At 43.3% G+C, this 25,895-nt stretch overlaps 1 protein-coding gene across 1 annotated transcript in view; it reads right to left on the bottom strand.

The window, feature by feature from the left end:
* The window catches only part of CCBE1 (collagen and calcium binding EGF domains 1), a 212,080-nt gene that overhangs the window by 134,360 nt on the left and 51,825 nt on the right, over positions 1-25,895 (bottom strand). The gene's annotated exons all lie outside the window — the stretch shown is intronic.

Below are 25,895 nucleotides of genomic sequence, written 5' to 3'. Positions count from 1 at the left end.
GCCAATGCACCTGCTCATTTGTTCACTGACTTACTGACTTTCACAGTTTATTCATTTGAGTTATCAATGACCATTCATTAAGCATCCCTTTGAATCGGTGACTGATCTGGCTAAACTGGAATATAAGGATCACATTTTTATATATTTCAAAGCTGCCATTTAAGTAGTTGACAATGTAGGTAAATTAACATCAAATTTTTCACAAAGGAGCTCAGAGGACAAGTAACTCAGAAGGGAGGGTAAGGTATTAATGAGAAAGTTTTCAGGGAGTCATAGTGGCTAAGAGAACTTTCTACAACAATGATATAATCTGTGTTCGTCATGTCTAATATGGTAGCCACTGGCCACGTGTGGCTATGGCATCATCAAGATGTGGCTAATATAGTTACAAATGAATTTTTTTTTTTTTTTGGAGCCAGAGTCTTCACTCTGTCACCCTGGGCAGAGTGCCATGGCATCATAGCTCACGGCAACCTCAAACTATTTTTTTTTTTAACCTCAAACTCTTGAGCTTAAGCAATTCTCTTGCCTCAGCCTTCAAACTAGTTTGGACTATAGGTACAGCACCACCATGCCCAGCTAGTTTTTCTATTGTTTGTAGAGATGGGGTCTCGCTCTTGTTCAGGCTAATCTTGAACTCTTGAGCTCAAGCAATCCACCTGCCTCAGCCTCCCAAAGTGCTAGGATTACTTACTCTATTAGCCACCCCAGCTGGCCAGAACTGGATTTTTTAATTGCATTAAAATTAAAATTAAATTAAAATAGCCAGGAGGAACCAGTGACTGCTATATTGGTATAGTATAGTTCTTGAGGATGTGATGTTGAATGACTTTTAGAAAAATTTTTGGAAGCTTTAGAAGATGAAAGGGCGATAGATGAAAGATACCTTCAGAGGTACAGTAGCAGAAAAACCCTCAATTTCCAGGGCTCCTAGTTGATAGATTTATCTATATCTCTTCAGTCTCTTCCTCCCGCTTCCCTCAGAGGGAAAGACATCTCTCTCTCACCCAAGGCTAAGCTCCTTCCCCTTTGCTGCAGCTCCCATTCCTTCCCCTTCAACAATTGTTATCTCCTCTCATTCATAATCAAGTTCTCCTACACTGCACTGAACAGAGGCATGACATGTTATCGATATACCTTCAAAACTAAACTTTCCTCGACCCAAGTAACTCCCTTGCTACCATCTATTTCTTTCAGGCTCAATCAAACCCGATGAAGGAATAGACTACACTTGTCATCTCCTTTCTCACTATCCAGTCTTCACTCAGCATGATCTAGCTGCTAAACCTTTCACTGACATGACTCTCCTGAAGGTCACCCATACCCTCTTTGATGCTAAACCCAAAGGACTTAAGAGTGTTTGCCTTACTTGGCCTGTCCCATTTGACTCTTGTAGACCAATTCCTCTATCTTCAGGACTATTTTTCTCTCCTTTTTGGGTCTAATACCCTTTCCACTCATTTCTGAACTTCTCTTAGTATGCTGCTGGGTTGTCTTCAGCCACCACCACCCCGCACTGTACACACTTATTGAGGCATCATCTGCTTCCTTGGCTTCAGCTACCATTCCTATTCCAGTGACCCTCAAAAGTCTGTCTCCAACTCAACAAATCTGTGTCCTAGAATCACAAATGCAGTTGCTTACAGCTCCTCTCACATATCTCACATATGTTTTAAACTTAACAAATCCAAACTGACATCGACCATCTCAACCTCCACCCTCATCACCATTAAGACAGTTCCCTCCTAGATTTCACACAGGCGTGAGCAGTAATTTGCCACCAGGGTGCTGTGAGAGGATCTCAGGTGTGCCATGAAAATTTTTAAAGATGATTATTTTCCAAAGAATTTCAAAGTAGTATATTTTTTCACTTTTTTTTGATTAACATCATTTAAGTGTGCCATGGAAGTTTAACTATAGGTTCAAGTGTGCCGTGAGATAACAAGGGTTGAAAACCACTGTGCTAGAAGACCCATCACCCAACTCAGTCATTAATGCCAGACAAAGAGTCATTCTTGGAAATTCCCTTACCTTCAGTTTCCACATCTAGCTCGCCAAATGTTATAGCTTCTATATTCTTAAGTCTTTGTTTCTTCAATCCCTACTGCTAGTGTTTAGCCAGACTTTGTACATCCAACCTTGTTACCTCATCAGTTTTACTTTCCTCCAAGCTACTCCTCATGTGTCATATTTGATTATTTCAGTCAACATGCAAAAGCATTTTCTATAGAGGATCTGTTCCTCTCCTAATAAAAAACATTACCAAAGTATACATTTTCCAAATCTTAAAATATTCCAGAAAGCTGACTCATACAGGCAATGACCCACTCGTGTCAAGATGAATGGGCAAGTATCAGCAGACAGTATTTCAATGTGATTGGGCAAGATAGATTTCCATTTGCTTCAGGATCAATACATATTCTTCTGACTTTTGGCACATTCGTATGATGGGATATTACGGAAAAGTGAAAGTGAGTTAAAATGACACACATCTACATGGATATTGCACACAAATCTAACATTGAGCAAAAAAAAAAGTCATACAAGAATACTCCAAATATCTCATTTATGGGAGGGTTAAAGACGTGAAAAATATTATGTCACGTAGGGGTACACATGTACATAAGTCAAAAGAAGAAAATATACCAAGTCCAGGATCATCGTTAAATCTGGCTGGAACAGAGAGGGCTGAAACCAGGAAGGGGTGACCAAGGGGGTGTGAAATGTCTTTATTGAAATGTCTCCTGTCTTAAGCTGAGTGTTGGCTACAAGGGTATTTATGTTTCCTTATGTCTTTATATATATTGTTTCAAAAGTAATTTCCAAGAGATTTTTATATAAAGACCATTTAACACCATTCTAAGCTCTATTGTCCCTTCGCCCCCCTCTCCTAAAAAGCCACCTTGTAATAAGAGGACAGACCAATACGCCACTAGAACAGAAAAGATTCCTAGATTCCAGCCGGAGGAAATCTTATCCTCAAGCCGCATCTAATAGAACAAAGCTTCAGAACAATAAAAGATTTTGGAATCCACTGGAATATACTGTGATGTATTTAACCAAACTTTTCATTTTCAGAAGATCTTTTGTCTCACACACCTTATATAACTGCACTTGTCTGACCTAACTTTGTACAGGGCAAGAGCCATCAGTGCCTATAGCCATTTCCTGAGAGGGCCCCAAAGCTCACTCAAAATACTCCCCCAAACCCCAAGTGGATACTCGAGGAGCGGAGCCTCAGACAGAAGCCAAGGGTGAAATGGTGGGTTCTCTACACAGCCAGCTAGCAAAGCTGACCTCAGGCTACGGCTCCTGCCTTCTCTGCCAAAGCCCTGGGGACTCACAGGCTGTCCACAGCAGAGTGGCGATGTCCAAGGTGGGACCAACCCAGAAGAGCAATGTGTGCACAGCAGTCAGCTTCCGAGACAGCCAGCGCCCTGGGAATCGCGTGCACTCAGCTTCCTGAATTGCTCTCACTATACAAGACCTCTTGCTTCCACACAGAGAAAGTGAGGAAATGAGGCCGTCTGCCATAGCATGGTGATTTTCAAAGAACTGGAAGCTCCGCACCTGAATGGCATTGAGACTCGATCTGGTCCCTTGCTCAGGCTCTTTCAGCTTGAGAACAATGCGGTCTTGACACCACCTTGCAGCTCTGCCCTTGTAATTTGTCAGGCGTCCCCCAGCTGTTGCTCAGCACTTTCACTGCCACTGAGGACTGACAAGAGAGCCAGTCAGGCTGGGAAAGAGAAAGTGAAGGCCTCCAGGGCCACGCACGTGCCTGCCGCCTTCCTGTCTGAGCACCAAAAGGCACAGCAACCAAAAGCTCCGAAAGGAGAGAGACCACGATTCCAAACTCTGAGAGAGACCACCATTCTAGACTCTGAGAGAGACCACCATTCCAGATTCCGAGAGAGACCACCATTCCATTCTCAGAGAGACCACCATTCCAGACTCTGAGAGAGACCACCATTCCAGACTCTGAGAGAGACCACCATTCCAGACTCTGAGAGAGATCACCATTCCAGACTCTGAGAGAGACCACCATTCCTGACTCTGAGAGAGACCAACCACCATTCCAAACTGAGAGAGACCACCATTCCAGACTCTTTAGAAGTCCACACTTGTGCAAGCCCAGGACTGCCAAAAAGCACTTGAGTGAATGGGGAGAAAGGCATTTGTAAGATCCAACCAAAGACTTCCAAACTGAGCCTGAAGTTCAGGTTTATTGATGAAGTATGTAATCCCTGAGAAAACAGATGTCCTAAAAGTCTCAGGAGCTGGTTGAGGTCTACTGTTCGCTGCTTTAAAGCTATTCAGTCTACACTCTTAGAGCGCTGCTCAGCGATGACAGGGTGCTGGGGCTTTGTGTGATCATTCACACCCCTGCACCAGGCAGACGTCTGTGCTAAGGGTTCCCGGAATTCACAGGCCTAAGCAGGAAACCTACAGCCAGGGCTTAAAGGATAGTGTTTTAGTCAGCAAGTCTCTGCATACCTTTGAAGAGGTGGAGAGTGACTGAAGCAAATTCCAGCATTCAATAAGATCTTAATTCCTTGGCAGACACATCAGTCCTTCTTAATTCCTAACTTCTATCCAGTGTTATAGTGGCAGCTTAGAACCATGTGGCTCTGGAGGGCCCCAACCTCCCGCCTCCTCCAGGGACACAGAAGGACAACGCCTGGGCTATAACACCTCTCCTCTGGCCAGCTGAGGACAGGAACACCCCGAGTTGGACACAGCATCATTCTCTTTTTCACTTGAAAGTAGCAGCTTTCTGCACAGCTTGTTGTAGCAATGACAATGAATATTTACGGAGCTTTTTTTATTTGCCAGACACAGGGTAATACGGGCCTGCAGAAACTGAGGTTTGGACAGCCAAAATAAATTAGCCACGATTGCACAGCTGATAAGTATCAGAGCCAAGATGTGGACCAAAGTGTTCTGATGCCCCAGGGCAGCGCTATGCTATGGGAGCTGCCCAAGCCAGTGATTCTTAAGTGCACCTTATATGACTTTCTTTTAATTAAGGTGATTAGGGAAAAGCACTCAAAACAGCCAATCCCAAGAGATGTTTTCTTATCTATTAGATAGCTGGCCGGAACCAAGCTATACAGAATAAAGATTCCTGGTCTGGTTGGAAGACAAGACTTACACACACTGAAAAGATTAGAGACCGCAACGAGGGGGCGTGTCACTCCCTGATAATTACAAAGTGTGGACTTTAAACCCTAAAGGAATTCAGAGACAGACCTTAAGAAAGCTCTCTGACCAGGGGCTTGAGGTGTGGATGGGATGGGGGAGGGCAAAGACCAGAGCTTGAGGGAAGTGACAAAATTTTAAATAAGAGGTGTGCACATGTGTGCATTTATACAAAGTAGGGACAACTACGCACCCACACAGTGGCAGCCAGGGCCCAGGAAGCATTAGGTCACCAAAATCTGTCTTCTGTCAACATGTTTCTTGGGTAGCCTTGAGAATGGTTTTTGTACACAGAAAAGATTATTCAAGAGTTACTTTTTATCTTAATTTTTAAAATTAGTATTCAGTGTATTCAAATTAAAAATCAAATCCCTGTTTTCTCTGAAGAATTAAAGTTCAGCTTAACAAATTTCACTCTACATAAACAAATTTTAGCAATTATTTTTAAGGGGAACTTGACAAATTATACTCAATGTTTTAAGCCACTTTCAGGAATGTTAAAATGTTCCACTCTTTTTAGACTACTTCAGTTGTCTAACTTAGCTCTGGGAATTTTAATTAAAACCATCCATGTGATTAGTTGTTAAAGCCTCATGTTCCCTCCCTTGTAAGTCTAAATCTCTAGTTCAACTGTCTTTTGTAAATTAAAGCACAAGCATAATATTTTCCTCAAATGGAAATAGTTTTAATAACTTTTAATATCACTAATATTTAAAATACAAGTATGTGCTGATAGGTCTTCCAACCAGAAAAAGTGCTTGATTTACTTTATCATCTTATTTCATTTCATGAATAATTAAAAACACACTTCTCTACTATAGAAACAATGACATCTTCCCAGTTTGAGTTGCCTTCCCAAGGTACGTTTGGAGGACACTTTTCAGCTGGCGGGTTTTGCACACTGTCAGGAATCTGGAACAGCAGACAGCTGGGTCGTTTTTTTCAAGACCCCACGTTATGGCTGTTATGTCGATGAAGCCTAAAAGTCCGAGTCTCACAGGCACACCCCGAGCACATGTGTATAAGATAGTGAGGTCTCAATCCTGACGGGTCTGAACACAGATTGTAGCTTACTTCCTTCAATTCTAGGCTGGAGTTTTCACCTCTTTGGCAAATCTTATCCCTTCTGTCTTCAAGGCTTTTTCTGTCTATGGTCACAGCTCTAAAGCTGAGCTGACAACAAAATCCTCTTGAATTTCGTTAAGTTACTATGAAGTGGGATTACCCAACCTAAACACATCTCAGGGTTGATTTCAGAACAAATGATAGTGTGTGAGAAGGAAATGTGTCCGGATCGCAGTTCATTACATTCCCTCAACACCTCTGCAATAAACCATAGTTATGGGCACACGAGGATGTCTAAGGCAGGAACCCCAGAGTCTTTTAGGGCTCCTTTCCTTCCCACTTAGCACATCTGATGACAAATGCTTGACAACCAAGTGCCCAGTTTTCTTCATACCCTTCTCTTTTCTCAGGTCAATGGAGACCAGAACTTCTTTGTGTCTTCAAGGCACGACCATGTATGGTCTGGTGTCCTAGCCTCCTCTGCACACAGCCTTCATTATACCAAGGTGACCCTGGGAAGACACAACTCTGAGAATATCCACTGCTGAGCTTTAAAACCTGGATCATTTCCTCTCACCTGCAGGAGCATCCCCTAGGATTTTTGTAGAGTTGACCAAAGCCTTACTTCTAGTTTCATAACCAGCCAGAAGCCCTTTCTCCTCTTTGTTCCCCAACACCATGCTCATCTGTGCTCTGTACTTGCACCCATCCAACTTCTCTGTCCACTCAGCAGGTGCCATTCCTCATCCCAAGATCATTTCCAATATCATCTGCACTGCACAAGCCTTTCCACATCACCTCTTATGTGTGTTTTATCTTTTTTTTTTTAATTGAGATTCATTGAGGGTACAAAGAATTAGGTTACACTGATTGCATTTGTTAGGTAAAGTCCCTCTTATATTTGTGTCTCACCCCCAAGAGGTGTGCCATTCACTATGACCCCCAACCCCCTCCCTCTTCCCCTCTCCTGCTGTCTCATTCCCCTACCCTCAACAATGTATTAGGTCATCTACTGCCTTCATATTAGAATTGAGTACATTGGATTCTTGCTGTTTTATCTTCTTATTACAGTTAAATTATAAGTTTATTTCTCCTAAGCTGGTTACAAGCATAGGGCCAGGAGCTGTTTTATCCTTCATCAACAATACTTGGCATATAATTTATTTAACCTGCTGCCTTGTTCCATAATGTATATGAGGTTATTCCTGGCTGAAAATAGGTACTAAATGAATGTTCCCCTCACACATATGACCATCCCCATCAACTCAGAGGGCAAGATCTACAAGGGCCCTTTGTTTTGTTCACTAACACAGCTAGTATAGTGCACATAGTAGGTACTCTATTTGCAGAGGAGGAGGAAAGGGAACAAGAAACTTTAAAGCAAGTAGGCTTTTTGTAAATTTATTTCAGAATATTATGGGTACAAATGTTTTCATTACAGGAATTATTTTTGTACAGTTTAAAGCAAAGTTCTAAGTGTGCCCATCACCTGGATAAGTATGTATTTTATTGGTTAGGTGTGAATTTGCCCTTCCCCTCCTGCCCCCTCCCACCTGCTTGCTTTCTGTTGAGTTTTATTACCAAATGAGCACATGGGTATTGATCAATTAACTCTAATTGTGAGTATATGTGGTGGTTGTTTTTCCATTTCTGCAATATTTCACTTAGAAAAATGGTTTCCAGTTCCATGCAGGTTGTTACAAATGGAATTGGCTCACCATTTTTTATGGCTAAGTAGTACTCCACAGTATACATATACCATGTTTTATTAATCCATTCATGTTTTGATGGGCACTTGGGTTGGTTCCACATCTTGGTGATTTTGAATTGCGCTACAATAAACACTTGAATGCATGTGTCCTTTTGATGAAATGAATCCCCCCTCCCCTGCCCCGTTGGCTAAATACTCAATAGTGAGAGTACTGGATAAAATGGTAGGTGTACTTTTAGTTCTTTGGGGTATCTCCATACCACTTTCCAGAAAGGTTGTGCTAGTCTGCAGTCTCACCAACAGTGTGTAAGTGTTCCTTTCTCTCTGCATCCGTGCCAGCATCTGCTGTTTGGGGATTTTTTGATAAAAGCCATTCTCACTGGAGTTAAGTGATATCTCATTGTGGTTTTGATTTGCATTTCCCTGATGATTAGAGATGTTTATTGGCCATTAGTCTATCTTCTTTTGAAAAGCTTCTGTTCATGTCTTTTTTCCATTTTGTTATGAGGTTGTTTGATTTTTTTTTTTTTTTTTTTTGGTCTTCCTGATTTGCTTGAGTTCTTTGTAAATTCTGGTTACCAGATCTTTATCAGATGTATAACAAATATATTCTTCCATTCTGTAGGTTGTCTGTTCTCTCTGTTGATCATTTCCTTGGCTGTGCAGAAGCCTTTTTAATTTAAGCAGGTTCCATTGGTTAATATTTGTACTTGTTGTGATTGCCTTTAGGTCTTCTTTATAAATTCTTTGTCTAGACTGATTTATATAAGAGTTTTTCCAACATCTTCTTCTAGAATTCTTATAGTCTTATATGTCTTAGTTTCAAGTCTGTTATCCATTGTCAAAGAGGATGCTCAAAGGACCTATTATTAGATGTACGTTACTTAAAAAAAATCCTACTACTATGGCCATGTTGGGATCAGGAGGAAAGTCTGAAGGCATCACAGAAGCCTCAGCAACCACAGGGCTCTGCTGTGGTCCTAGAACAATTTACAGGTCCTATGACACAGACAGCCTGGCCTCCTGTCTAGCATACACTCAGTGCAGTCCCCTCTTCTGAGGACTTGCTTTAGAATCAGCAGGAGAAGAGCTCTCCAAAGCCCTCCAGAGCATAGACCATGACAAGGTCTGTGCAGGAGAACATGTGGTACTGGGCAGAGGGAGGGGCAGAGGTCAAGAGATGACAGATTTGGAAAATGCTTATCTTAAGTGAAAAGTTTTCAAAATGGAGAAAGAAAATAGGGGAGTCAGGAGAAGTCCTGAAGAATGGTAGCTGAATGATATATGGGAGACTCCAAATATGGTTAATGCAAACTCTGAAGAAATGTCAGGTTAAGTATCATTCTCTAAAATATTTAGAAGTTAAATCAGCTTCAAGTGTAGATACTAAGAAAATGACCAGCCGAAAAGCTACACCCCTCCCCCGCAGAGAGTCTGCCTCCCTAGAGAGGGAGCTTCCCTGGCTTGAGGGAGGCAATGCCATCCTGGAACTTGTCTCCTGTAAAACTCCCTCTGGGGCTCAGTGCCAAACCCATTCCTCAGTCACCATCATCCTTCTTCCTCCCAGCACCAGAGTTTGGTGCACAGAGGAGTCTATTAAGGTTGGAGGGCTTCCAGGAGTAAACGAATTGCATTAAGTTTCCCAGAAATGGATTCTTAATGTAATAATCAAAGAATTTCACACAATGTGATAAATGGACTGCCAAAATTAACTGCAAAGCCCCCTCGGATGGAGGCCTTTGTTTCTCATCCTGACACTGCTCCAGACTAACAGCATAATATTGGGCAAGTGGGTCATCACCCTGGGCTTCAGTGTCCACATCTGCTAAGTGGGAAGGAGACTGCCTGTCTTAGGCCGGCTGTGAAGGCACCGTTTCAACCCTGGCTGCACAGATCTGGTCATCCAGGTTTACCTCCCAACCATCCCATCTGAATTTTTGGAACTGCCCGGATGATTAAAATCAGTGGCCAAAGCAGGGAACTACTGCGCCATACCAGCTTACAATATGACAATGACAGCAACAGTGATCAAGATTATTACTGGATGGTGTCTTTGTGTGATGTGGAGGTTGAATGAGTTATTCTGAAATTTCCTTGGGAGCAGGAACCATGTGTTATTTTAGTATTTCCCATCATTACCTACAGGTGTTAGGCATTCAGCAACTCCTTTGAAACTCAAATGTAATTATGGAGGGCTTACAAATCTTAGTCTGAGATTCTTTGTGTAGCAAAATTAGTATTATTTTTTAAGATGGCACCTGCACCATCAGCCTACAGCAAAGCCATCATCTAAAAACCTGCCCAAAGGTCAGCTTCAGAGAAAGAAAAAGGAGAAAGACGAGCAAAGTGACTTTACTCAATATGAAAAGAAATGTATCCGTCAGGGAGGAGTTTCCATCAGGGAGGTAACTGCCCATCTTTGTCCAACTGAGAGCAGGTCACAAGGCAGGAAGTATGAAAGCCAGAGGGAGACACTGGTTGGGCCTACTTTTTCAGAAATGTTTCCCTTGATTGGTTAAAAGCAATACCCATTTGCCCTGCCTGGCCTTTGACTCAGGATCGACGCCCTTTCCTGGAGAATTTTACGCATAGCCTTTTAGTTTTAAGCTTATAAGGCATCTGAATTAGCAGAAGTGTATTTGAAGATAACTCTTCTGACACAGAGATTACTAAAGTCAAAAAGAGAGAGAGAGGACTGAAGTCAGACCCAAGCCAGGCTTATCTCAGGCCCCACCTCTGAAAATGCTACTCTCAGATCCATCACCACTGTAGGCTCAAAAAAACAAGGCACAGTGCCTGAGCTAATCCAGCCAGCATGGAACCTTCCCACCACACAGAATTCACCAGACAGCCCATGAATCAATTGATGGATTGTGCCATTCACCTCCAAGGTAGACCTAAGCAGATTCTATCTGTTCTTTCAAAGTAATTTTAAAAATCTAGGAAATCTAAAAAGGATAATCAGTTTTGAACTAATCATAGTTGGTTGTACATGAAAGTTCAATTCTTCCTTCTTCATTGGTGTGTGATATCTGCTTTATTATATACTACAGTCTCAGATGTTATGTTCTGTGATTTATTCGGTTCCATTTAGCCATGCTATTTTTGGCCAACACAGGCTTAATTTTAAAGAGTGACTTTAGTGTTTGTGTGTGTATGTGTGTGTGTATTTTTAATGTGGTTGGAATGGCCACATCTCATTCTCCTGTCTGGAATTTTCTCATTGGCTTATGGTTCCCCAAATGAATTTTCCCATTGGCTTATGGTCCCCCAAATGAATTTTAAATGTTTTTAAAGCCATATATTTTCATAAAACTCCCTTTATTTTGATGATGGGGAGAGGTCTTAAGCTATTCCAGCTGGACTTATATCCAACTCCAGTTTTGATGAAACCGTTCTTATAAACTCCTAGTGTTCTATATCACTGAAGAAAGGGGACCTCAATTCTTTCAACACAAGACAGCCCAACAGGTGGGAAATTTATGGCAGAGAGCGAGACAAGAGAGGGCACATATTCCTGGTGTGATTCAACATGTTGACAGCTTTGGTCTTCATCAGTGCGAGCCAAGGGGGCGGGGAGTGAGAGGCACACACACATGCAGAGGAAGATGGAGACAGACACACACGTGTCCCTTCTCACATTATGACAGCATTCCCTCCAGACCTCTTGGGCCATTCTCCCAGCTGACCTAGAAGTTTTCTCTTCACCTCTGTTCTCAGTGCATCTCCATCCATTACTCTCTTCTAGTTTGCCAGAAGAAAGTACAAGAACGCTGTACTGTTTAGGACACTAGCTAAATACAGGAACACTGCTTCTTCTGGGACTTCCCAGGGACATTTATCTGGTTGGAAGAAAAGAACTCTGGAGCAGGTGAAAAGGGGGCAACCTGCAGGGCCAGTAACCTCACAGCTAGCCAATCTACAGCTTTCAAAAGCAAAAGCTGAGCTCCTTATTACCGTAAATGAGTATTTCTAACCTACACGGGGACTGCAAGAGTCCTAATACTGTGTGTGGCAGGATCCCAGGTCGGTTGCCAAATGGAAAGGTTTTCCAGAATAACATCCTTGCAATGATTAGGGCCATCCTCTGGGAAACTGGACTTCAGTTTGTTGTAGAGGACACCACAAAAGCAGGTTGAACCACAGGAGGAGGAAGTGACAGAGTCCCAGGGAGTCCAACCCAACATCTGAAGACATGGCAAAGGTGTAACATGGCAAAGGATGTGAAACTCCACACTTCCTTTAGAAGGACTTCCCAGGGATTTGGAGCAAGACAGAGCATGTGGCCGGAGCCACAGAGGCTGCCAGGAAATGATACCTCGCTCACTGCTGGACCCAGCTATGTAAGAAATAGCTAAAATACCAACCCCATGAACCCTCAAAGACCAAGTTGCTATAACAGAGCTCCTGCAGCCAGCTGGACCTGAAGGTGCATCCAGCCCACAAGGCAAGATGAGTTAGTGCCTACTTCCTCTTGGACTCGAGCCTGAACTCATCACACTCATGTTCCCAGATATCTTCCCTGCCTAACCACCTGCTTTGGGGACACTGGAGACACAGGTTTGGCCTGCAAATCCACTCAGTGGAGCTGCTCATAGACAGATGAGATCACTGAGCCTTCCTTTCACTACACACAGAAGAGGCAGATGTGAATACATGACCCTAAGTAATGATTTCCACAATTTGCTATGGACCTACTCATACCTCACATTACAAAGCCAAAACAAATTCCAAAATACATCCCCCTCAAGGAATAGGGGATGCCTCCATTTTACAAGTGAGCCAAAAGAGGCCCAAAAAGGTGACTGACCTTCCCAGAGTCACATTGCAGTAAGTGAACTCAGATATCCCCAACTTTGGCCTACCCACTCTTCTGTCACTCAGATAGCCAGGCCCCAAATGAAAGAAAGGAGCCATAACTACAGTCCCTTTATTGTACCCCTTAATATCAGGAATCAAACCTTAGCAGCATCAGCATAACTCCATATGGAAAACCGGTAGCACAAGTAATCAAGAGCAGGCAACTTACATGTGTCACCTGTGGTTAACAAGTCTGCAGACTTACCCTCACATCCCATTGCAATGGGATGCCAGCACAGTCACCCTCAAAACTATGCAAAGAAGTCTGCCTGAGTGTGTCTTCTAAGACCCCAGCTCTCAGTGCCCTGGCCTTGAGTAATTCATAGTCTGCCTTCCTCAGCATCTTCCCACCTTTCCTGCATCTGCTTACCCAAGTTCTCTTCCCTTCCATGGTGATCTCCAAGGGCAGACCTGCTTGTTACACTAGTATTTGAGAGAGCCCTTGTTTGCAGGGCCACATATAGCTGCCCCCTTGGAGGGGGCAGATGAAATAACGTGCATGGCCCTTAGGCTGCTCTGTCTGAACAAGCGGCCTGCCCTTCAAAGTGGAAACTTCCAGCAGCTGTGTGTTCATGTCCACAATCTTGCCATTTTGCAGAACTTATGGGAAACTCACATACTGGTATTTTCATAGTCTGCCGCACGTTCTTCTAAATCAGTGGTTCTCAACCTTCCTAATGCTGCAATGTATTTTCACTGTTAAAAAGGGGTTGAAGCTTGGCGCCTGTGGCTCAAGTGGCTAAGGCACTAGCCACATACACCTAAGGTAGCAGGTTCGAATCCAGCCCAGGCCCACCAAAACAATGATGGCTGCAACCAAAAAACAGCCGGGTGTTGTGGTGGGCACCTGTGGTCCCAGCAACTTGGGAGGCTAAGGCAGGAGACTCACTTGAGCCCAGGAGTTGGAGGTTGCTGTGAGCTGTGATGCCATAGCATTCTACCCAGGCAGATAGCTTGAGGCTCTGTCTCAAAATAAATAAATAAATGGCACATTTCACCTTGAAATTCTTAAAAAAAAGTGTGAGGGGGGTGGTTTGAGACCCACAGGTTGAGAACCACTATTCTAAATAGTCTCAGGAGTAGCAACTCTCAAATTTGTTTAAATTTTTCAGAAGAGACAAATGCTATTCAGGGCCAAATCTGATGAAAAAGTGAGTAAAGAAACAACATTGTTTGAGATTTAAAAGGTGGTACGTAAAGGCTATATAATGTATAATTCCAATCATATGACATTCTAGAAAAGACAAAACTATAGAGTCAGTAAAATTATCAGTGGATGTCAGGGCTTGGTGGGAGGGATGAACAGAGAGCACATGATTTTGACAGTGAAAATACTCCCGCTGATGCTGCAATGGTGGATATGTGCCATGACACTTGACCAAACCCACAGATTGTACAATACCCAGTGTGACCCATAAACTATGGACTCTGGGTGATAATGACATATCCACATAGGTTCACCAGTTATAATAACTGTTCCACTCTGGGGGAATGTTGGTAGTGAGAGAGGCTATCCAGGCATGTATGGAGTTAAGGGTATGTGGGAAATCTGTTACCTTCCCCTCAATTCTGCTATGAACCTAAAACTGCTTTAAGCCAGCATAGTGGTTCAGGCCTACATAGGAGGATTGCCTGAGCTCAGGAGTTCAAGACCAGCCTGAGCAAGTGCAAGACCCCGTCTCTTAAAAATAGCCAACATTGTGGTGGGTGCCTGTAGTCCCAGCTACTCAGGAGGTTAAGCCAGGAGGATCACTTGAGCCCAAGAGTTTGAGGTTGCTGTGAGCTATGATGCCATGGTCTTCTACTGAGGGTGACAGAGTGAGACTCTGTCTCAAAAAAGAAAACGAAAACAATAAAACAAACAAACAAAAAAACCCCAAAGGGGTAGGAGCTAGAAGATGAGGCATGAGATGGGCTGTACAGATTTTGCTGGTTACTACTTCTGCCCACCACCAGTTAATGGCTACCATTCTGTGTGTGTCTGGATTAAGTCTTTTGAAGACATTTTTTCTACTCTTGAATCAAAAAGGTGCCCTCTTCCAATGTCTCCCATTTCATTAAAGGGAGCAAAGGCATGGCAGGGAGGTGGTGAGGGCCCTTGGCCCAGACACGAGATGGCTGAGCAAATGCTCTCGTCAGACTCTCCTCTTTCCCACCAGCTTGCTGTTTGCACTTGGCCACCCTGCCTCTTATGGAGCAAGGTTCACACAAGGGCAGGGCGTCATCCCGGATGATCACTTCAAGGGAGACATTCTCATACCACACAAGTAATGGCCGTGGGATTGTTTTAAACTCAGCAAGTCTCATCCTGCATATGCTAGGAGATGCTTGGCACAGGGCAGTGCTTTGGGGATCACCCATTTATCATCACGCCGGAGGGCAGGAGATGGCGCATTCTCTTTATAGATTGTTTACCACTTTCTCCATTTTGAAGGATGAACGGGGTCCACCAACAGCCCTGAAGAGCAGAGAATTTGCACTATTGAAAACACAGCCAGTTCGGTTTTAAGTCTGGACACACATGAACTCAAAGGAATGCCTGATTTTGCAATCAAAACACACAAACTGAAAATAGAAGAAAGTCAGTCACGAGCAGCTCCTCACTTGGGGAGAGATGGGCCAAAGCTGTCAAAATGAATTGTGTGGTTTTTATTAAACATGTTTCCAAAGCAGAGAGACCCAAACCACAAGACCACTAGGAATAACCTCTTCCAAGTGATGGGAGAGTGACTGAACTCAGCAGCAGAATCACCTTTCCATATAAAGAGGAGGGTGGTCTGCCTGGGTCACGGCTGAGGCCACCAGAAATGCAATTTAAGACATGTGTAGCCGTCTGCTTACTTTGCAGAGCTCTTGGAAAAGAAGGGCTTTTCCACTCCAGCTGCCCTTGTTCATCGCAAGGCCACGAGGCTGAAAGAACGTCACTGACATTTCCTCCTCTTTGGCCTGACCTTCACATTTCAACCTCAAGTTCTCTCTGGCCTATGATGTAACCATTTCAAGGCTATGAGGAAACATTTGGGACTCAGCTACCAATGACAGATGGTCTTAAAGGCTAGGATGCAGGCACGGGTAGGAGTGGGAGGCAGTGGACAAGAACATAGGTGTCACCACTGAGACATGCGACAGATATGCTCTTTAAAATTCTAAAAATACATTTGATTGTTGGAACTAGGAATATCTTAGGAACATTAATTTTCCAACCTCACTATACTCCAAGAACTGAGACAATAAAATACAGAGTTAGACTTCCTACCACTGAAGCAGTAAACACATGGAGGTTTTACTGTGGAGAGTGCCCACAAAACAGGAAGATCCGGGTCCCATTACTACATGCACGTTGTTTCAAGTATGAGAATTCCTGACATAGAGGGAAAAAATAACAAAAGGAGGTGTGGATGAGTCCAGAAACTTCTGCCACCAGCTGCTGTAGTGAGATTGTCCAACTGAAGTGACTACCTCACCACTGTAACCTTCTGGGGTATGCTTTTCGTTTTGATTTACTGACCCTAAAGCAAACATTATCATGGACAAAGAAAATAATAAATCTTGACTATAAGTTGACGGTATCCAACCATGGCTGTACTTTGGTATGAACTGGGAAGTTAAAGCAAATTCACACAGCTAAATCTCGAGGGGCCTCAGGGGACCGAAGGAATTCATGTCTTTGAAATCTCCTCAAGTGTGGCTAAGATTCTACCAAGTTTGAACACTTGCATGACAAATGGAAACCAAGATCCCCTGCTATAAAGAGAAGGTAAAGTCACCATGGTGGTATAAAAATTGTGGCCATATACTGAGACCTACTGATGCCTCCCTTTCCAATAAGGCAACGAAGGGAGATGTGTTAGAAACATACTAAACACAAGCACCAAACTGGACCTTTAAGATGTAAGCAAGGGGACTGATTACATTCTGAAAGGGGAGAATCATTTTCACAGACTAAGTAGGGGGAGACCTTGGGGAGTTTCTTAGGTATCTGTCAATTCTTATATTCTATAGTTTTAAATAACTAATAACTGTTTTATTACCTAATAACTGCTTTGTTCTGAATGTACCCCCCTCCCCCCGAATTCATGTGAACTTGATCTCCATTGTGGTGGTATTGAAGGATGGGCAGTGACTAAGTCCTCATCAGTGGGCCAGTGCCCTGTAAGAAGGCTGGAGGGAACTAGCTTAGGCCCTTTTCTCTTCTGTCATATGGGGACACTGAGTCTTTATGGGACACAAAACCTGCCTTTATCTTGGACTTTCCAGATTCACAGCTATGAGAAATAAATTTCTAGTACTATATTTATAAGTCACCCAGTCTCAGGTATTTTGTCAGAGCAGTATGGAGGGACTAAGTCAGTAACACAAGAGTACTGATGTGCCCGGTAGAAGTCTATCAAAGCACGGAAACCCAGGAACAACACACCAGAGGATGTTCAGTTTGCCCCAATACCTAGATCTTTTTCACTTTGCTCAGTATGTTCTCAAAAAGGTGGCTTACACAGGAATTCAGTTGGTATATAAAATTTTACCTTGAAGTCCTTGTTTATTTAAGGAATCCCACAGTAAGCCCTTGGCTACGGTGAACCACTCCTCATGTTTCCAAAGTTCAAGCTTTTGTTGCAGTAAAATGCCCAGTGGGTACACCTTTCAGTGCTAGATGGAGGTGGAGAAGGAGGGTCAGGAAGGGGAGGGTATAACAATGACAGGCACAGCTAAGCATTAGTTTATACCACAGTCCACTAGTTAAACACTTTAACATGGAGAACACTTTAACAGCACTTACTCTGCGCCAGGCACTGCTCTAAGAATTTCACAAGTATTAGCTCACTTAACTCATGTAATTGTCACAGTAGTGAGTAGGAATTAGGATTGTCTTCTTTTCTGCTAAGGAGGCGACCAAGACCCACAGAGGTCAACCCCTGGCCCAGGGTTACAAAGACAGTTAAGTGGTGAAGACAGGATTGGCCTTCAGGTCCTGTGACTCCAGATATACCGCTTATCCATGTCATGTCCCCTCCATGAGGACTCACTAAATTCTCTAAGAGCCCTATTAGATGAGTGCAATGTCCCCATTTTACAGACAGGAAAATGAAGCCCTGGTTAAGGGCCAGGCTACCATCTCCTGGCAGAGCTGGGGTTTGAACTCTGATGGTCCTTGATTCCTGTGGCCTCCAGTCTTTGCTGTCTTCTCAACTTTGGCCATGGTCTCGGGAACATGTGCACATGCAGTTCCAGAGGGGTCAACTCCCTCTTCCCTGTTCTTTTGGATGCTCCTCATTTCAGAGTACAAAGCAGGTGGAGTCCACCATTCATTAGCTCCATGATCCATGGGTGTCTCAGGTCAAGGACACCTGTAGACCTTCGTCACTGATCTCGTTATGCTTCCTACAGTGACATATGGACCCAAACACTGGCTCTGCTCTTAGTATAATTATACAGGATAAAATCTCATTTGAAATGTCAGCAGAAAGCCAAAATTTATGTGAAGTACTCTGCATTCACAGAATAAGAGATGCAAAACACACAACTAGCAGCTTCTTATTTTAACTGAGTTATTTTGCTACAGCAGCATTTCCTTAGTAAAGCATTTTTATAAGCACGTTCTTCTGTGCTCCTTCTGTATAGAAGTGGGTAGAACTATGTCCCCCCAAAATGCTCAAGTCCTACTTCTGGTATCTGGGAATGTGAACTTATTTGGAAATATGGTCTTTCCAGATGCTATGGAGTTAGGAGGACATCATCCTGGATTGGGATGGGTCCTAATCCAATGAATGTGTCTTCATTAGAGGGAACTCTGGACATAGGGGATAGAGGGCAGAGACTGGAGAGATGCAGCTGCAAGCCAAGAAACTAAGGAGAGCAGTGACCACCAGATGCCGGAGCAGCAAGGGATGATTCTTCCCTGGAACCTTTAGAGGGAACACAGCCCTGCAGACATCTCGGTTCCAGTTTCCAGCCATAGAACTGTAGGAGAACACATTTCTGTTGTCTTAAGGGACCCAGATTGTGGTATTTTGTTACATTGACTCTAGAAAACTGGTACAGGTATGTTGAAGACCATATTCAGAAAGTGACTTTAAAATACCAGATTCAGATTTCCATCTTTTGAGATGTTTTCAATTTGTGAAATAGTACACAAGGATCAACTAAGTGGATGCTGCTATTTTCCATTGAGAAGAGGGAGGAAATAAGACAGAATAAAGTGCTTTTGCTTTTTTGGCTTCTCTCAGAACAAAATGGAACTTTTCCTAATTGTTTTCTTCCAGGCCCACTGTCCCCATCCCAAGGACATGAGGTGATGGAGAAGCTTTCTTCACACGCTTCAGACTTAAAGGATGAGTGGTATCAAAGGAGAAAGCTGTGTCTGCTCATGCATACAGTCCAAATCATGTTCCAGGCCAATGAGGCTGTCACGGGCAGTCCCTAGATAGTGTAGTGAGACACCCTATACTTCTGTCACCACCACAATGTCTGCAGCTTTGTGGAACAGATGGCAGTCATGAGACACAATGGGCAGAAATGCATTCTAAAACCTTGGGACAAAGCTGTGTCCCTACTCTGCTGAGGTCTCCTAAGCTGACCTGAGTCAACCCAGCATCCTTCTGGCAAGGGCTTCTTCATTCAAGTCTGGTCCTCACCCCAGACCTATATGTCTGTCAGCCTCACCCCGCCCCCACTTCCCGCTCAAATGGAACAAGACCCAAGTTGAACTACTTATCTTCTCTCCTAATCTGCTTTCTAGGCTACTAGATCTGCCTCAGTACAGCCAAAACTTCAGAGTCATCCTTGACTTCTGTCCTACCCTATATTAGCGAATCCTATTGGCTCTACCCTCAAAGCACACTCAAAATCCAACCATTTCTCACCTCTTCCACTGTTCTCTCTGCAAGCCCAGTCATATTATTGCAGTGGCCTCCTAGGGGATCTGGTGTTTATATCCCTGTTCTCTACAGTGTATTTGTAAGCAGGCAGAGCACTCTGAGACATAAGTGAGATCTTGTCACTCCTCTGTTCAAACTCTCCAACAGTTCCCACATTTTTTAGAGTAAGAGGTCCCTGTGATGGCCCACACAGCCAACTGACCTTACCTATTCATGACACTCAGTGAGACTCAGGTCTCTCCCTGCTACCCACTTAAAGCCTTTGCACTGACAGCTTCTCCTCCCCAGAGTCCTCTTTCCTCAGGTACCATACTACTGCCTCATCTCCTTCTGGTCTTTGCTCAAGGGCCATCTCCAAGGAGACATCCTTGGACCATGCTATATATAATTACAAACCCCCCTCCTCATCTCCAAGCCTCCTCCTCTTATTCTTCTCTTGCAGCTTTCTGGCACACCACATGTCAACTAACTAATTATGCTTATTATGTGTCTCTCCCTCTCCCCTTTAGAAGATAAATTCTATAACCACTAGATTTTTCTCTGTTTTTTGGTACCCAGACCCTAGAACATTGCCCAGCATGTAACAATCTCCACAAAAACTTGAGTGAGAAGAGAAGGGCGAGGGGGAGCTGCATCACATCAACACACAAGTTCCAGCACGTTGTCACTTGCTTTTGTTGAGCAGTCTGGAGCAGAAAACAATGCAGCATTCTCAGAGTAAGCTCAGGGAGCCCCGATTTGGATGCTGCTGCCTGGTGAGGATATTGTGGGTTCTCAAACATGTGTACTTGCACATGGTTATTCTAAACAGCCTGTGAGGGGAAGCAGAAATGGTGCCTTTGGGTGGAGGTAAGAAGGGAGGCCAGGAGGTCTTGCAGAGGATATGTGTAGGCTGAGTCTTCAGGCCCATCACCCTGGCTCTCTCCTTGCCCAGTTACTAACAAGGCTAAACGAGGAAAAAACCTAAACAATTTCCAGAAAGGAAGCCTACTTTCTATTTTGCAATACCACTGACAAAACACATTCTGCTAGCATGCCAAGATTCATGAGGAAGCTAAAGCTGTCCAGGTCCCCAGGGACCTGTAAGCCAGGCACCATGTGCAGCAAAGCTGACAAGCAAGTAAGTCATTAGCCTCTGCCTCTTACTCGTGCCGCACTAGGCTCCCCATGATAAAAGGGGGCAGCTCGCCAACAAGCTGCTGGCAGGAAGAGGACAGATTTATTATTTGAAAGCCTTTTGAGAAAAAGAACCATTTAATCTTTCTCCACAAACAGCTCTTTTTATAACACATTTGTGTTGAGATCATAGCCAAAGTAATGTGAAACATATTTGGTTTTTACTTTCTCATTAAGGTGTTGAAGAGATAGAGGCTTGCTCTATCTATTACTGGGTAACGGACTACCCTGAAATTTAGTGGCTTAGAACTACCACCATTTTAATCATATCTAACGCTTTTGTGGGTCAGGAATTCAGGCAGGGCTCAGCTGGATGGTTCTTCTGTTTGTGCCTGACAAAGGTACCATGAGGTCACGCATTTAGTGAGTGGGCTGGACTAGAGAATCAAAGTCAGCTTCAATCTCACATCTGCCACCTTTATGAGGATAGCTAGAGCTGGCTCAGCTAGGACTATCCACCAGAGTACCTCTAGTGGTCTCTCCAGCATGGTGGGTTTATGTTGACATGGCTGCATGGTCATTTATGACCTCTCCTCAGAGACTGTGTGGTGTCACTTGTTATATACCATTGGCTAAAGTAGTCATAAGCCCACCCAGGTTAAAAGGGAGGGAACAGAGCTACCACTTCTCAACAGGAAGAGCTTTAAAGAATTTGAACCTATGTTTTAAACTTTTAAGCCACCACACAGTTGTTACAAGGTTTACCCATGCAGTGTGCCTGATTTCCTACCTTCTCTCAGGTACCCCGTGGCCTTGAAGTGCTCACCAGCCTCCCTCCCCCACCAACTCCTCAATCGCTCAGTTGTTAATTAAGCCCATTTAGATATCTAGTAGTGTGTAAACACTGACAGAGTCAAAGGAAATGACATGCTGCCTGCAACAGGTTGACGCATAGAATGGCCAAGGTCATGGACATCTGTTCTTTTAGCTTGTCCAGAAGCCAAGCCTCCCCTATATTTTGAAAAGGGTATTTCCAACTTGCGGGGAGGGGTTACTAATCTCTTTCTTTTTTTCATTTCATGTGACTGTAGTGGGCACATGACTTAGATCCAGGCAACTGGGCACAACTTACTCTCCCACCCCATCATGGCAACTGGATCAAGGACTGACACACAGCCCAACAAGAGTAGTCCCAGGACTCTTCCATGAGAAGCCACAATATAGGCATGAGAGGTCTGGGGAGGGGACTCCAAGGGAAAACAGAACACTGAGAAGTAAATCCAGGAGTACAACCAGGAGAAAGAGTGAAAGAACCTGAATCCTGATACTCTGCATGCAGACCTCTGCAAATTGCCCAAGGCCAGTCTATGCCCAGGAATTCCAGGTACATAAGCCAATAATAAACTCCCATTGCTGGCTTTAAACAAGTCCAGGTTGAGTTTGCTTGAGAGTCCTGACTTACATACAAGAAACAATGAGAGACAGCAACATAATACTGTGAATGGATGTGCTCCAAAAGATAAAAGGACACTTAGGGAATGAACCTCTAACACTAGGCATGAAAGACCACGGGGATAAGGACCTCAGAACAGTAGATCCCAGATTGGCGGCAGCCTTCATGTCACATGCAGTTAGTAGCCTACTGCAGTGTGTGAGACAACAGTATGGCTCAAGTCATGTTGCTGCAAACTAACTCCAAAATGCCTACTTCTCAACCTCAAATTAAACCAAAGAACATGGGGTTAAGGAACATAGGCACCTAAAACTTGTAGTTGCCACCTTTTCCCGCTAGGTGGCACCCCTGCACTGGGGAGGCATAAATCAGAGGGCTAACAAGAAAACTGAGCAGAATTAAGACCCTTGAACACTAAGTATTGGTGGTTTGGATGGGATCCTTGAGTGAAACGATAACAGGAAATGTAAGACACCAAAACCTGGGCCAGTCATCATGTATTTATTACCTACTCTGTATATAGCATTGGACTCTTGTTTGGTCCTATGGATTCAAACAAAATCTGATGTGAATATCCATAAGAATTTTAAATCTCTTTGAGAAGCCAAGACCAACCTGTATTTCAAGGTCCAATATGGAAGGACTAACTAAGCTCTGAATTGTGTGCCAAGGGCAAAATGATCTGTAGGGATCCCCATAGACTCAGTGTCAGAGGACTCATGCAGGCCACTCATTTCGCTGAGGAGGAAACCATGGCCCTAAGAAGTTGCACGAGGACCTCAGGATAAGAAGAGAGAATTGCGAGCTGGGCAGCCAGGGAAGGGTCCATCTGTGGGCAGAGGTTCTGGGCTGTGACCTGACAACTGGGACCCAGTCTTATAACATAGAAGGGTATGGAATAACTTGTCATTTACTCCTGAGACTGTCACTTTTTTGAAATCCCCCTGAAGCATTCTGTGCTTACTGACTTCATTAAGGCAGAGGGGGACCATGCACACTGCCGCCTCCTGCCCTAGGTACCTCTCAGCAACTCACACTTCAGGAGCTCAGAGGGAGAGTGTCTTGTAAAATCCAGCCTAGGGCAGAAATAACTCACTGCGATGGATGTAAAAAGCACTTTCAAAGCAGTCAAGTACTATACAAGTATTTATGCTATTATACAAGGAGGATGGTATTTTGAATTTCCCTACTCCCTGCAAAGCATGTGATCCATCAGCTGGAAGTTAACCACGGTGTCGTTCTCCACCCCCTCCTCCCACATGTCCTCTCTGGTCGAGCTCTCCCTCTAGGATCCCTGCTCTGAGAATTGTAGCAGATAGTTTTTCCAAAGGCAAAAAGTTTTCCCTAGTCTGGGTTTAGGCCTGTTTGTTTACTGCCAATAGCGTTCACTCCTCCTCTTCCTATAGAGCTCCAGCCCCCTGAGAACAGAACATGCCCCTCCTTTAGCATCATCTGTACATTTCATCAAGCTGTTTCCAGGCTACTTTGGATCTCTGAGGCAGTTACTGAAGGACACTCAGCCAGGAATAACCCCGGAGGCAAAACACTGAGAGCACTGTATAAATTGTTGAGAGGTTAAGTAGCCAGGAGAAGGATGGGTGGCCAACCTATCTAAACACAGGCTGCTGCCTCCTGTGTTAAATACATACACATGCTCTTTCACAATTTAAGTTTTTTTTTAAAAAAAGAAAATCTATGCATAAAATTTTATAGTGAAATATAACACTTCTCTCAGGGTATCAACACGGGACTCAAACACAAATGACAGATTTCATAATTGCCAAAACCAGAACAAAGGGTTATATCTTGATATAACATAGGAAAATGTTTCATCAAATGATGGTAAAATATCTGTGACCCCAGGGGACATATGGCCAATATGGGAAATAAGGCCAGGCAGATGTGACTACAAAATTGTAGGAAATGCTCTAAATGTATAAAAAAGAAATACAGGATGTCTCAGGAATGGCCTAAACATACTAGGGACCTGAATCCAAATGGGAAGAAAAATAGAGAATAAACGTAATATGCAGAACCTCAAAATGAAGTCAAATATAATCATTTTTAAAAATAGAAATAAGGCACTCAAAGGGTTTTGTTGTTAATGAAAAATTGGGGAGGAAACCCCCAAACCTGCTAGACAGACAGCAAGGGGGAATAATGAGTAAACTTATCTGTTTGGGCCTTTCTTCAGATAAAGAGAAAAGGTCTTCCCACCCTGAGTCTCTAATCATAGATCTGTGTTCACACAGCTTTGTTCTAGATTTCCTAAGCCACAAAATTAACCCAAAGCTGTCCCAATTTGAAGGCACTTCAGGGAACCTGGGAGAAGCTAGCACGTCTCCCCGGAGCAGTCTCCCTGGAGCACGCTCTCCAGCCAGGCCCCTCAGCACTCCCACAGATTGTGACGGCCACATATGAACTGTGCAAACACTGAAAGAACAAAACTCCGTGAGCTGGACTCGGCAAAAATAAGAAACAACAAAATAGCAACTCAGAATCCCCAAGAACAACAGACTGCAATCTTCAAAGGCAAAGTTAAAAAAACCCAGCAAATTAGAAATGTCATTTACTGAAAGAAATAATGATTGAAACTAAGACATGAGCAAGGAACCGAAAGTTAAAACAATTCAAAAGAATTTGAAAAAGAATTTTTATACAGGCAAAACACATAATCATTAATATTAAAAACTTAGAAATGGATCAAATAAGATATAGTTGAAGAACAAATGAATGGTTTGGGAAAAACATCCCTGCACACAGCACGAGGGAGGGGAAGAGGAAGAGAAATTAAGAGGAGATGGAGTAAGACATTTTAAAACATGTCCAATCAGAAATCCAAAAGACAGAGTAAGGCAGGCATGATAGCTTACGCCTATAATCCTAGCACTATGGGAGGTGGAGGTGAGTGGATTGCCTGAGGTCAAGGTCAACCTGGGCAAGAGCAAGACCCCATTTCTTAAAAAATATTAAAATATTTTTATACATTTTTTTAAAATATATTATTTTATGTATACAGCAAGGAGTTGTAGAGGGCTTCTGTCATCTCAGCTACTCACTAGGCTGAGACAAGAGAATCACTTAAGCCCAAGAATTTGAGGTTGCTGTGAGCTGTGATGCCATTGCACTCTACAAATGAAACAAAGTGAGACTCTATCTCAAAGAAAAAAATATATTAAAAAAAAAAAGATAAAATTAAAAATAAAGAAAAGATAAAAGGCAGCATTTGGAAAAGTGATACCTGAGAATTCCCGCAGAATTGACAAAAGACAAAAATCCTCAGATTCTGAAAGCACAACAAGGTCTAACTAGGGAAGGAAGGAAGGAACCCATATACAGGCAGAGTAAAAAGAAAGTAAAGACAGTGGAAAGACAGAGAAGACGGATTACTTCAAAGCAATGCCAATCACACATTAGACGTTGACAGCTACAAATGAAGGCCAGAGGACAACAAAATAATGACCCCAAAGTGCTGACTTTAATTAGATCTAACGGAAAAGTTTGATCAGAGTTAAAATATTCTAATAAAATACTACTCAGGATAAGAAAAAGTTATTTATTAATAATAGAATTAAAGGTGAGTGTGGCATGTTAAAAAAAAATTTTTTTTTTG

This window comes from Otolemur garnettii, unplaced genomic scaffold, assembly GCF_000181295.1.
Source record: "Otolemur garnettii isolate 467f Iridium unplaced genomic scaffold, OtoGar3 scaffold00027, whole genome shotgun sequence".
NCBI classification, from domain to species: domain Eukaryota; kingdom Metazoa; phylum Chordata; class Mammalia; order Primates; family Galagidae; genus Otolemur; species Otolemur garnettii.
Note: the sequence above shows the minus strand (reverse complement) of the source record. Positions and strands in the feature narration are given on the sequence as shown.